Consider the following 13,739-nt stretch of genomic DNA (forward strand, 5'->3'; position numbering starts at 1 on the left):
ATGATTATCTTCTGGACAACTGTCAGATCAGCAGTCTTCCCAATGATTGTGGAAAACCTTTGCAGGTGTTTTGAGTTGATTTGCTGATTGGCATGTCACCATATACTAATTTGTTGAGATAGTAATTGATGAGTTTTTGTTAAATGTGAGCCTAAATCATCACAATTAAAAGAACCAAAGACTTAAACTACTTCAGTCTGTGTGCATTTATTTAATACACGAGTTTCACAATTTGAGTTGAATTACTGAAATAAATGAACTTTTCCACAACATTCTAATTTATTGAGATGCACCTGTAATTAACAATTAATTAAAAAACACTAATATTGTGAAATATTATTAAAGTTAACATAACTGGTTTCTATTGTAATACGTTTAAAATATTATTTATTTCTATGATGGTAAAGTTTAATTTTCATCAACCATTACTCTAGTTTTTAGTGTCACATGATCCTTCAGAAGTCATTCTGACATGTTAATTTGCTGTTAAAGAAACAGTTGTGCTTCATAATAGTTTTGTGGAAATTGTGAAATATTTAGTTTTTCAGATATAATATTTTTTACAGCTATGATTTTTAAACCATATATATGTTTTTCTTATTGTTTTACTATACATTACAGCGTTAATAAACATCTAATCTTGCCATTCTTCTTCAAGTTTTAATATTTCCAGATTAAATATCACCACCAGAGATGAACGACAAACTTTGACCTAAAATAAAACAGATGGACACGAGATAGGAAACAACAGGAGAGGGCTGTAACTGAGGAAGTGGAGATTTAGTGGGGTTGAGAGGTGCCTCTAAAGACTTACCGCAGGCTCATGAGGGAAGGCCACACTGAGGGGGATCGATACTCTGCTAATGCAACTCTCATTATTTCTCGGAATAAATTCTCCTGACTCGGGGACCGACACTAAAAGCACCTGGTGGTATTTCAGTGGCTCCGCAGGGCCCTTGGGGTCCAAGGATGGCTGCATCAGACTCAGGCGGGCTACTAAAGCTCCAGACAAGCTTTCGGGACCTTTAGCACCAAGCTCTAAGGGGACACATTAACGGAGAGTCTCACAATAGACATTTTGATGAGTCTAACAAGAACACAATAAATTGTCCCTCATTACTCAGTAATTAACTCCACAGTCCCATCCTCCCCCGTCCTGACACTTAAATCACCCTTTCCTTCCACAAACACCCCCTAACGCTCTCCTTCCCTCTGTCTGGTCTTTAATTTCCTCTTCTCTGCAGGGTGTAAAGGCAGAGAGGTTTCATTCCATACTTCATCATTCCCTGCCATATGTGCTCTCCCATCTCAGCCCAACTTCAACCCCACCTTTTATCTCGTCCCGTCCTCTGAGACCTCTCATAGGGCAACACCTGGAAAAGGGCGTGGCCTTATCTGCTTTGCTTGAGCAAAACCTAAAACTGCTACCAATCCCTCAGGCCTTCGCTTTCCGCAGGGCTTTTCACAATCCTCCACTGTTAATTGTTAAAATGAGGTTATTAATTGGACGCAGAGGAAAATCACCTGTCATGTCAGATGGGGATCACTTACTGATTGAAAGGTATCTCTGATATGAGCCCATGGGCTTGATGGGCCTGTGAAGCACACACCGGGATTGAACGTCTGCATAGCCCAAAGGCATAAACCCACCCTAATTCATAAGAGGGGAGCTCACTTTTTGATTGTGTATATGGCTGACATACATCCACACTCAGATGGCCCAGATTCAAAAGCCATGAGTTGTTTGATAGCCTATTGGGGACTAAATAATCTTGGGAAATAAGGGATAATGGACTTCACACCTACATAGTTCAGCATTCATAATTCAAGAGATCATTTCACATGATAAGAACTGCTATCTATTTTTTGGCTACCATAAGATTTTTTTTTTTTTTTTTTTACACATTCAGTAACATTGACAAAAATTAGATTTTTACATTAAGGAAATACAGTATTGTTCAAAATAATAGCAGTACAATGTGACTAACCAGAATAATCAAGGTTTTTAGTATATTTTTTATTGCTACGTGGCAAACAAGTTACCAGTAGGTTCAGTAGATTGTCAGAAAACAAACAAGACCCAGCATTCATGATATGCACGCTCTTAAGGCTGTGCAATTGGGCAATTAGTTGAAAGGGGTGTGTTCAAAAAAATAGCAGTGTCTACTTTTGACTGTACAAACTCAAAACTATTTTGTACAAACATTTTTTTTTTTTCTGGGATTTAGCAATCCTGTGAATCACTAAACTAATATTTAGTTGTATGACCACAGTTTTTTAACAGTTTTTTAAAACTGCTTGACATCTGTGTGGCATGGAGTCAACCAACTTGTGGCACCTCTCAGCTGTTATTCCACTCCATGATTCTTTAACAACATTCCACAATTCATTCACATTTCTTGGTTTTGCTTCAGAAACAGCATTTTTGATATCACCCCACAAGTTCTCAATTGGATTAAGGTCTGGAGATTGGGCTGACCACTCCATAACATTAATTTTGTTGGTTTGGAACCAAGACTTTGCCCGTTTACTAGTGTGTTTTGGGTCATTGTCTTGTTGAAACAACCATTTCAAGGGCATGTCCTCTTCAGCATAGGGCAACATGACCTCTTCAAGTATTTTAACATATGCAAACTGATCCATGATCCCTGGTATGCGATAAATAGGCCCAACACCATAGTAGGAGAAACATGCCCATATCATGATGCTTGCACCTCCATGCTTCACTGTCTTCACTGTGTACTGTGGCTTGAATTCAGAGTTTGGGGGTCGTCTCACAAACTGCCTGTGGCCCTTGGACCCAAAAAGAACAATTTTACTCTCATCAGTCCACAAAATGTTCCTCCATTTCTCTTTAGGCCAGTTGATGTGTTCTTTGGCAAATTGTAACCTCTTCTGCACATGCCTTTTTTTTAACAGAGGGACTTTGCGGGGGATTCTTGAAAATAGATTAGCTTCACACAGACGTCTTCTAACTGTCACAGTACTTACAGGTAACTCCAGACTGTCTTTGATCATCCTGGAGGTGATCATTGGCTGAGCCTTTGCCATTCTGGTTATTCTTCTATCCATTTTGATGGTTGTCTTCCGTTTTCTTCCACGTCTCTCTGGTTTTGCTCTCCATTTTAAGGCATTGGAGATCATTTTAGCTGAACAGCCTATCATTTTTTGCACCTCTTTATAGGTTTTCCCCTCTCTAATCAACTTTTTAATCAAAGTACGCTGTTCTTCTGAACAATGTCTTGAACGACCCATTTTCCTCAGCTTTCAAATGCATGTTCAACAATGGCTTCATCCTTAAATAGGGGCCACCTGATTCACACCTGTTTCTTCACAAAATTGATGACCTCAGTGATTGAATGCCACACTGCTATTTTTTTGAACACACCCCTTTCAACTAATTCAACTAATTGCCCAATTGCACAGCCTTAAGAGCGTGCATATCATGAATGCTGGGTCTCATTTGTTTCTGAGAATCTACTGAACCTACTGGTAACTTGTTTGCCACGTAGCAATAAAAAAATATACGAAAAACCTTGATTATTCTGGTTAGTCACATTGTACTGCTATTATTTTGAACAATACTGTATAACTTAGACTTGCTCATGCAGGGCAAAGTGGTTAGTTGCTAGAGCACTGCTGGTGTTTGGAGTGGTTTTTAGCATACTGGTTTTTATGATATATGGGTAGCTCCTTCAGTGTACAGTAGGTATGTGGGATGTTTTCCCCCTGACATGCCCTGATTGGTATTAACAGCCATAAAGCCATATTAACAATGAAAAGAAGTCACAGATGCAAAGAAATAAAATACATTTTTGGGAAGTTCTTTAATAGATGGTAAGACCATATGCAGAACCATTAGTGAAGCCAAACAGCCCCTGTGGCTCCCACAGCTATCAGGTAATTTGACAGAGATCCAAAAGTTGTAGACATGCAGATGTTTACCATTAAAGCAGGCATCTGTTTGCTCAGGCACAGTTTATGTCAGAGAAAATGTGACAGCCTCCTAAAGTCTTTTTAGAGAGCAGTTTAAATGAACCATTGTTAAGTGCAGTGCATAAGAAAAGTGAAAGCAAACTTATCACAAAATAATTCTTGAACATTCCATATATATATATATATATATCCATATATGGGGTGTGACGAGACATTTATTCCACGAGACGAAACGAGACTGGGTTCATGAGAACGAGATTAGATTTTTTAACTTTTTAAAAGAAATCATTAATGGTGAAATATATAGGGGAAAATAGTCTTTTATTCAACTAAAAAAAAAACACAAAATGCAAGAAAATGTCAATTTTATGCAGGTATAAACAACATATAAAGACTGCAAAAGGTCTTGCCACAAACTCAACTGACAGGCAAGTAATTACACAAAATTATAAATAGTATAAATCAAAATAAATAATAAACAACAAAAATATTCATTTAAAGTGGAATCGAAGCAGTCAGTCAAGGTTATTATTAAGTAAACTGATTTCCACTTTTAAAAAAAAGACGTGGCAAGGCTGGAAGATATGTTGTGTGATTATTCCTTAAATATAATATTTGTTTAATTTTAGGAGTAGTAATAGTAGAAGGCAATGTACATTCTACTGAAATTAGTAATAGGAGCATTGTCGTCATACCAACCTGGACTTTTATTTTGACGGGTTGCCATGAATTCCTTTACAGTTCTGTGTATCTGATATGACGCTAGTTTTACTCAAATGATCAAATGCTCATGATTTGACACTTATATGAGTTCTGGAGATGTTGTTCATGTGTTTACGTCCTGATTTAGTGAGAAGGCAGTTGTGAAATCACCGCGAGCATTGTGCGCTTCAGTGTGTGTGTGTGGTAATGTTAAATGAAACTGTGTGTCTTCGCCCTTAATTAAACAGAGACAGACTGAACATGCAGGATTCATATTTAAATCAACTTTTGCGGCTTTATATTTACAGATACTAGTCCATATCATGATTTGATTGTGTAACGACCTACTTTTGATTAATTCATTCAAAATTCTGTGACATTCCTCGTTAAACTGTGAATTCTATATATATATATGTCTCCGATGAAGTGAGTCATACTATTTTTAATCCACTTTTAAGTAAAATATTTGTTATATTTGGTATAATGTCAATATATTTCATGAGAACACTAATGTTATCCCATGCCTTCTGCAACTCATGCCAAAGGCTTTCCTTTGAATGCACAATAGATTAGATCCAGTTTATTTTCCAACTCGCCCCAAATTTGCTCGATGGGGTTGAGGTACAAACTTTGAGGGAGACAGTCATCAATTTCAGATTCCTTCCATTGCAGGTAGTTCTGTCAATAGTTTGTTTCATGGGTATTATAATAGCCAATTCAACAAAAACAACTGAAACCTCTCAAATATGCCAAGTGTTTTAACAATGTTGGCCACCACTGTGTATATATATATATATATATATATATATATATATATATATATATATATATATATATATATATATATATATATATATATATATATATATATATATATATATACATACACAGACAGACAGACACACACACACAAACACACACACATATAAACACAAATGTATGAACAGAACCCCCCCCCCCCCCTCCCCAGATATATACACACACATATATTTTGCAGAAAACAAGACAGGCTGTACAGTTTTGCTTGTAGATATCAGTTTTACATGCTAGCAAGTCATTTAATCCGAACTGAAAAATAAATCTAAGATATGATGCTATCAATATGGTAAATCCAGTGAAAGAGCTTATTGTGACAACCTAGCAATTCGATTTGCTGGTAGACTGGAAGTCATATGTCATATGAAAGTCATATGATTTTTATGTCATAACTTTTTGTTTTACACTAAAATGGATATACTGTAAAAAAAAGAAAAAAAAAAAAAGAAAAAAAAAACACCTACTCACTTCTTGGCTATCTGCGCTAAGGTTTCCCTGTTGTTTGAACAACCCGGTTACTCCTTTGGTATCTCTATCTGGTAACTGAAAACAAATGTTTAGCAAGCCAAGATAACACAATAACACTCCAGCCCTCTGCCTGGCATGATCGTTCTCTTACCTTGACCTCTCCCTGAAATAGATGCCTGAATTACATTCACACAAACACACGCACAAAAGTGTCGCTTTCCCTATTACGTGACGAGAGCCTGGTGCTGACAAAAACGATCTATTACACCGTCGCCAAGCACTCAAGAGAGCAGTCTTCCTGAACGAAGAACAAAGGTTGATTGGCCCTAGAAGGACAAGTGTCCTACAAAACACCGTCTCAAACCGGCTGTTAACAACTGCACTCTAGTTTAAACAAGCCATCTACACAGGGACACACTGAAGGCCTTTTCTCTCCACTTCACTCTTCAGTGTGATAAAAATCGACACACATTGGCACAAGGGCCTGTTATTGTGTAGAACTGTTTACCTAGTAAAGCTGATAGGATCATTTCATCAGCCATTTGATGCCAAACCTGAAAGTGCTTGCGAGTTTATTTCTGTTCTCAGTATTTGATCAGTTCAATAGTCTGAGTCAAAACACACATTTTGTCAAGGAGCCCGTTTTACTGGAAGTGTTATTTAAGTGAAAGTCACTCACCTTAACAATTAGAAAACTTGGAGGCATTTCTCTACACCTTTAACCAATGACATGAGTTTAGAGGTTGGATTATGTTAGATACAAGAGTCGAAATAGTTGCGTAGAATTCACTAATAGTAGCTTGTCATGTTTCCATTTATTTTCCAACCTAGACTGACTTATTTTGATTAGCTAGGTCCATATGAGAATACGTTAGCTTCCCTTACCAAAAAGTATTATACTTCAAGTTTATTTTATAATGTATACTTAAGTAAAGTTCAAGTATATTTTAAGTATACTTTATGTATTATAAAATACTATAAATTGCCCACTTTCTAATATATAAAAGTTTTAAGTATATTTTAAGTATAACAGTAGTAGACTTCTATGTCTTCTAGATCTATGTTTTTAGTTTGTACTGCAACTAGACTAAAAGTGAGCTTATAGGTATACTAATAGTTTACTAATTAAATACTTGTTTTAGTACACTTTGAAGTACTCTCAGTAAACTACTAGTTGAGTAATTTTATACTGCAAGTATACATGGGTGGAGAGAAAATCATGTAGGCAAGATGTAGTTATCAGCTCGCTCACATGTTTCTGGTAGCATGAGGAAAAAGTCATAGAATTTACCATTTACCATTTACCATCTTCGGGCCCTTAGACGGCACTGCATCACATACAGGAATGCTACTGTAATGGAAATCATAACATGGGCTGAGGAATACTTCCAGAAAACATTGTCGGTGAACACAATCCACCGTGCCATTCGCCGTTGCCGGCTAAAACTCTATAGGTCAAAAAAGAAGCCATATCTAAACATGATACAGATGTGCAGGCATTTTCTCTGGGCCAAAGCTCATTTAAAATGGACTGTGGCAAAGTGGAAAACTGTTCTGTGGTCAGACGGAACAAAATTTGAAGTTCTTGTAGGAAAACTGGGACGCCATGTCATTCGGATTAAAGAGGACAAGGACAACCCAAGTTGTTATCAGCAGTCAGTTCAATGGCCTGCATCTCTGATCATCATCTGGAAAGGCACCATCAATGCTGAAACGTAAATCCAAGTTCTAGAACAACATATGCTCCCATCCAGATGTCGTCTCTTTCTGGGAAGACAACATGACAATGCCAGACCACATACTGCATCAGTTACAATATCATGGCTGCGCAGAAGAAGGATCCGGGTACTGAAATGGCCAGCCTGCACCCCAGATCTTTCACCCATAGAAAACATTTGGTGCATCATAAAGAGGAAGATAAAGAAGACCTAAGACAGTTGAGCAACTAGAAGCCTGTATTAGACAAGAATGGGACAACATTCCTATTCCTAAACTTGAGCAACACAGTGGTAAACATGGCATCGGTCCAACTTTTTTGAAATGTGTGGATGCTATGAAATTAAAAATCAACTTCTTTTTTCCCTTAAAATGATACACTTTCTGAGTTTAAATATTGGACATGTCATCTATGTTGTATTCTGAATAAAATGTTGAAAATTGAAACTTCCACATCATTGAATTCTGTTTTTATTCACAATTTGTACAGTGTCCCAACTTTGGAATCGGGTTTGTACCTGTATTTGCACATCAACATCTTTAAATCAATAGTTGTATATTTATCTGTCATTTCTAACTTGATTATGTCATTCACAATGCTTCAAAGTACTGTAGTTCTTTCCTTCATTTACATTTTTCCTTTTGTCTGACTTTCAAATACTTTTTTCGTTGCATCAAATCAAAGTTTGTAATGTTGTTCACATCATAGATGGTTTGGTTCATGGCTTTGCCTCTTTAACAGAGATTTTTGAAAAATCCATAAAGGGTAAAATACTAGTACTTTTATGTTCCAAGGTTTTCAGGCAGAAATGCAATTATGCAAAAAAATGAAATATTTTTGGGTGCTTATTTACACAATGCTAACTATAAAATTATAAACCGATGTCTTAAAATATTTCAACTGTAATTTCCACCGCTGTTTATTTCCCATCACCACGTAATAAAAAAAAAAAATGCATAAATGTGATGGAAATGTCTGAAATATGACAGAAATTACACAATTCTCCTGTGATGCTTGTATACAAACCATTGGACATTGTTAGTGGGAAAATTAAATAAACTAACAAGAGAAATGAGTTTTGTCAGTGTTTTTACAAGGCCAAAGGATCCATAGTTTAAGAAACACCCTGAAACATCTGTAATGTACAAAGAAACAGCATTGGAAAAAATATTGCTGAAAATTTGTAAACATTAACAGACAGGCTTTATCACTACTACAGTGCACACTATGCATCCATTTAGAACTGAAATGATCACATATGTCTAACACATGCTGTTACTAACAATGTCAGAAATGCTCAGAATGACATGGCATGATCATGCCAAGAGCTTAAAAAGCCCATGAAGTGTTACATATGTTATAGAACCTAAATGCCTCTTTGAAAACTCTTACCTTGGGATCTCGGCTGATGGGGATAGACACTCAAAGGCCCTTAATGACCAGGAGTCTGTCCGCACCTCTTGTATACAACAGTTTAAAAGCCTCCCAGCTCTCGCTGGACACTTCTGTACATGCATAATTTAATGAATCACCTTTTCCTTCAAAAGAGAGAAGGAATAGAGCTGTGTGTGGAGATGTACTCAATTATCATCCGTCTATATAGGTGTTTTTCCTTTCCAAGCGCTTCCAGGTGATTACATAAACAGGGGGATGACACAGAATAAAAAAATTAGGGGGATTTTTAGTATAGTCGACTTAATGTGATGGTCTGTTTTTAAAAGATGTTTCCACACAGCCCAGGGTTTTGTGTAAAAAAAAATAAGCCAAGCTTCAAATGAGTCTTTCAAGACCTTAAGTAGATTTGAGCATAATGCGGGACAAAATACCCTTGCCTCTGAGCATAAGAGTAGGAATTAGATTAACCTCTGAATATAGTACAAGGAAAGGCATTGTAACGCATGTATAAACCTCGACACTACGACATAATGACTGCCCCTAAACTCATCTGAACCTACCGGCTGAATGAGGGGAAATATATTGTTCTAATTAATTTCATATTGAAAAAGCTGTTGAATCATAATAGTCATGCACAAGAGTTCTCTGCGAATGGCGTTAATAATTCATCTCTATATGTAAGTTTAATCGAATGTGCTGCTTAATTCAGTTATTCAACTGATGCAGACAGCTTTAAAATCACATGCGTTTCCTTAGTTTTCATTTTAAATTATAGATAGATTTGAATAATTTATAATTTAAAAATGCATAATTATATGCTTGTGGCAACACATAAATTCATTAAAAAAATCAAAGGATTTTTTTTTTTTTTAAACAAGATAGTGTTTAAAACTAGTGCTCATTTGAGATATTTTAATACAAGACAATTCATGGTGGCAGTTGATGTAATTATTATTCGATAGTGCACTTTAGGGCAATATGGTGGTCTTGGAATGAAGAAGGTGACCAATCTGCAAACCCATGTGTGATGATGTGTGACTCACCTCCTCTCTCCTGGGAGTCAGATAGGGAGCTGCTGGAGGAGGAGGCAGTGCTGTACCTGTCCACTGAGAATAAGGAGTATGTGAATTCTGTAGAGCTCTTTTCTACTTCTCTCTCCCAGGGATCCAGCTCAGGAATGGGTGAGAGCCTTCCAGGTGCTGTGCTGGATGCCTCTGTTATTGCAAAAGAGAAAGAGTTTTTGAATAATCTGCATGTTTACTCTTATTGAGCAAGATATTGATTAACGCTTGACTAGTAAGTGAGATTATGCAAAAAGGTTTTCATAAAATCCTTTAAAGTATTAAAGGAAAAGTTCATCCAAAAAGGAAAATTTTGTCATAATTTTTAAACTTGCATGGTTTTCTTCTGTTGAACAGAAAATTATATCCATATAATGAAAGTGAACAGAGACCAGGTTTTCAAAACAGTATTTTCAGTTAAGAATGACATGAATTTTCCTCACACAACGCTATGAGGTGACTTCAGAAGAGTTTGAATATAGTGTCTAATTGAGTTGTATGGGGAAATTGAATAATGTTTTTTGTCCTCTTTGGATCTTCATTGCCCTGATCCCTATTCACTTTTACAGTAAGAGTGCAAATTAAAATAATAATAATTGGTTTCACACAGGTGAGGTTACACATTCATAACGATTATTAAAACCAGTAAGTAAACAGTTTTTGAGCTTCAAACCAAAGTTTGTAATGGTTTGGTTCATGGACCAAGGACTTTTGAAATATCACTAGGAGAAAAAGTGAATGGAAATTTACTTCTGGAACCAAATCTGCTGAAAAAGTGGGTGTGCACTATTGCACTCTATGCAAGCCCCAAACTCATGCCATTATCTGACCCAGAATCGAACATTTCATGAATCGACTCCAAACAGCAGTGTTTTGAAAGTGCTCAAAGTCTTTTTTTCTACACTGTTTTAGAATACTTACTTTATGAGGTGCTCAAATACATCAGTTTTAAATACTCTAAACATCCCTGTCAGTAACAAATCTACCACTATATATGCAGAAGAATCAATGTTCTCTAATCCACCGTGTCAGTTCTCATTTCAAGAGTTCTTTCATCCTGGAGCAATGTTTATCAAGGCCTGTCTAGAAAGCATGCTGAGATGTGTTCCTGTGCTCTCACTGGTCTCAAAGTGAGCCCAGAAATCATTCAATAATGTATCTGCCAGATCTGAATGCAAACTATTAATGAATCATTGCTTTGGCTGCACTACCTTGTTTATTTTTTTCATCCACCTATCCCAAATGAATTATTCAATGTGCTTTCCTCTCTTTTATTTAACATTTAATGTCTTATGATTAATTAACACACGGGACATATTTTCCGTAGAGGAATCTGCATTGTTAGTCCAAAATAAAAAAGAGAAGGGGAAAGACAAATGAAAATTGCTTTGGGCTGTATTGGCCTTTTTTCTTCTTCTTCTCTCTCTCTCTCTACTTCAGATTGAATAATTTAGAAAAGAGGATAAAGAATTGTTTCTCCAGAAAGTTCTGCGGTTTGTCTTCACTGTGTTCTCGCTTTGTGAAGTGAACGTGTTATGATATGACAGACGTAGAAGATTAATCTTTCGTGTTTTATTACAGGAGAGCGCATGCTCTTTGACAACACAGTCACAGGATTTAAACAGCAGCTTCAAAATGAGCAGATTCTCAGGTGTGCCATTATCAGCTGTTCACAATCACAGCACAGCTGTCATGCATAACCATTTTATGCATGATATAATCTCTAATACAAGTTTTTTCTGATAAATAAATGTGGGGATCTATGGAGTAATAGAGAGTATGACAACTAGCCTTAGTTTCTCCTTCTCCGAGCATACTACACCATCATTGGGGGGATTTACTGGATGGGGAAAGGAATAGACATAGTAAAAAAAAAAAAAAAAGATAAAAACAGATCCATTAAGACAGGGGACAGGATTTACCTATTTTTAACTGCTCTGTAAGCTAATGCACTGTTGCACCTTTCAATCAATAACCATCACAAAACGAGTGAGAAAACATTGTTCTCAATATGTCATGCACCAAACCAAAACCATTTCAGTGCGTTAGACTAATATGCGAGCATTGATGGTTATTATTTAACTTACCAGCTTTTACCAGAGCATCTCTTTCCAGTTTCGATAAAATCAAGCTCGATTTCCGAGTTGTGTCCTTGTCCAGCCATCTATCACATGTATAACAGTGATATCAAAACAACTGACATTCATGGTCCGAATTATGAAAGAAGTTAAAAGACACTGCTAAAGCTCTGTGTGAAAGCTAACCATCTAATACAGTTATGCTAATGACAGGATTGTAAAGCAAAACAAAAATGACTCCTATCTCACTTTTAAGCAGATAATGCTGTACGTCACTATTTTACTAATGATTACTAATAAAGAAAGTTAATGAGACTAAAAACTACAGAAGTACTGTCAACAAAGCAAAAGAGAGGATTTCGTTTCTCTCACACTCCCGCTAGTCGTCACTGCTGGTTTGAAGAGAGAAGCAACTTTGATTGACGTGAGACACACCCAAGTCTAGCGACGACGTCGTTACGTGTATTATGTTTGACAACAAAAACTTAAGGTGTATTTTTGAATGAAGGTTTAATAAAAAAAAAAAAAAACTTAAGGTAACGTCGCGTTTTATAATTGTTGTCATTCAGAGATTATTAATTTAGTGCTAGATCTCATTATTCATGTTCAATCACGTCTTCATATGCATACTGTAGTTGTTACTGATGTTTCTAGAAGAAGTCGCACTTTTTTTCACAATTAACGTAACGTTTATGTTTCTTCAACTATAGACATTTTGGCTCTGCAGAACTCTCTTAAAACACTGTTTTAACATTCGCACTGTTTACTAAATTTGTAAAATAACTGTGTCTAACAGCCGACATGTGCAATACAGAAGATTGCTCCCTTTTTTCTGACTTCTCTTTTCTGTACTTGGTAAACAAGTGAACTGATTTTGAAGAAGATAAAAACAAACAAAACAACAACAACAACAACAAAAATAGTTTGTGGAGGAAATAACAATCCTAAAAAGAAGAACAAAATTATAGAAATAATACTCATATTTTAAATATTGAAATATAGTAGTATAATACATTAGTTTTGCTCTTTTTACATTTTTTTTTAAGTTGAATAATTAATTCATGATGGGTTTTCATATTGTAAGATGAAAGTCTAAGTCTGTGACAATATAAAATCTATACGTAGAAGCAGTGTTTCCAACTCCGCTTATTATATGCCACTTTGGGCTTGTTTTTCTGTAAATTCGATTACAATTATTGGTAGTCGCGGGTCAAGTTTTTTTTATTTTTGGGCTTGTTTCTAAAGTGTAGAAACTTTGTTCCCAGCTCCATAATAAGTTATCAAGCAGATATTTTCTATATGTTATTTAAACGTAGGAGTTGTAGCCTGTTCTCTCTGTCCTTTCCCTTTCCCCATACACACAGGAGACAGCAGAGTTTTTCAAGAGGGTCTGGCTGCAGACATATGGGCGAGTGGAGCTCCACTCAAGAGCGGAAATACGTCACCTCCACTAGGGACGCCGCCGCCATGTTGGACCGGGCCACACTTTCCGTAGAATTACGTCGCCTCCACTAATGACGCGGCCGCCATGTTGGTCCGGGTAACACTTTACGTAGAATTACGTCG

The 13,739-nt window shown here is 36.4% G+C and overlaps 1 long non-coding RNA gene across 1 annotated transcript; it reads right to left on the minus strand.

The window, feature by feature from the left end:
• Positions 1 to 9,977: 9,977 nt before the first annotated feature.
• LOC113088466 (uncharacterized) lies at positions 9,978 to 12,563 on the minus strand. Its single transcript, XR_003286029.1, has 3 exons — positions 12,423 to 12,563; positions 12,183 to 12,259; positions 9,978 to 10,248 (listed from the first exon to the last, which is right to left on the minus strand). It is a non-coding gene; the product is annotated as an uncharacterized LOC113088466 (long non-coding RNA).
• Between the last annotated feature and the right edge of the window lie 1,176 nt (positions 12,564 to 13,739).

Source organism: Carassius auratus, chromosome 6 (assembly GCF_003368295.1).
Source record: "Carassius auratus strain Wakin chromosome 6, ASM336829v1, whole genome shotgun sequence".
In the NCBI taxonomy this organism is placed as follows: Eukaryota; Metazoa; Chordata; class Actinopteri; order Cypriniformes; family Cyprinidae; genus Carassius; species Carassius auratus.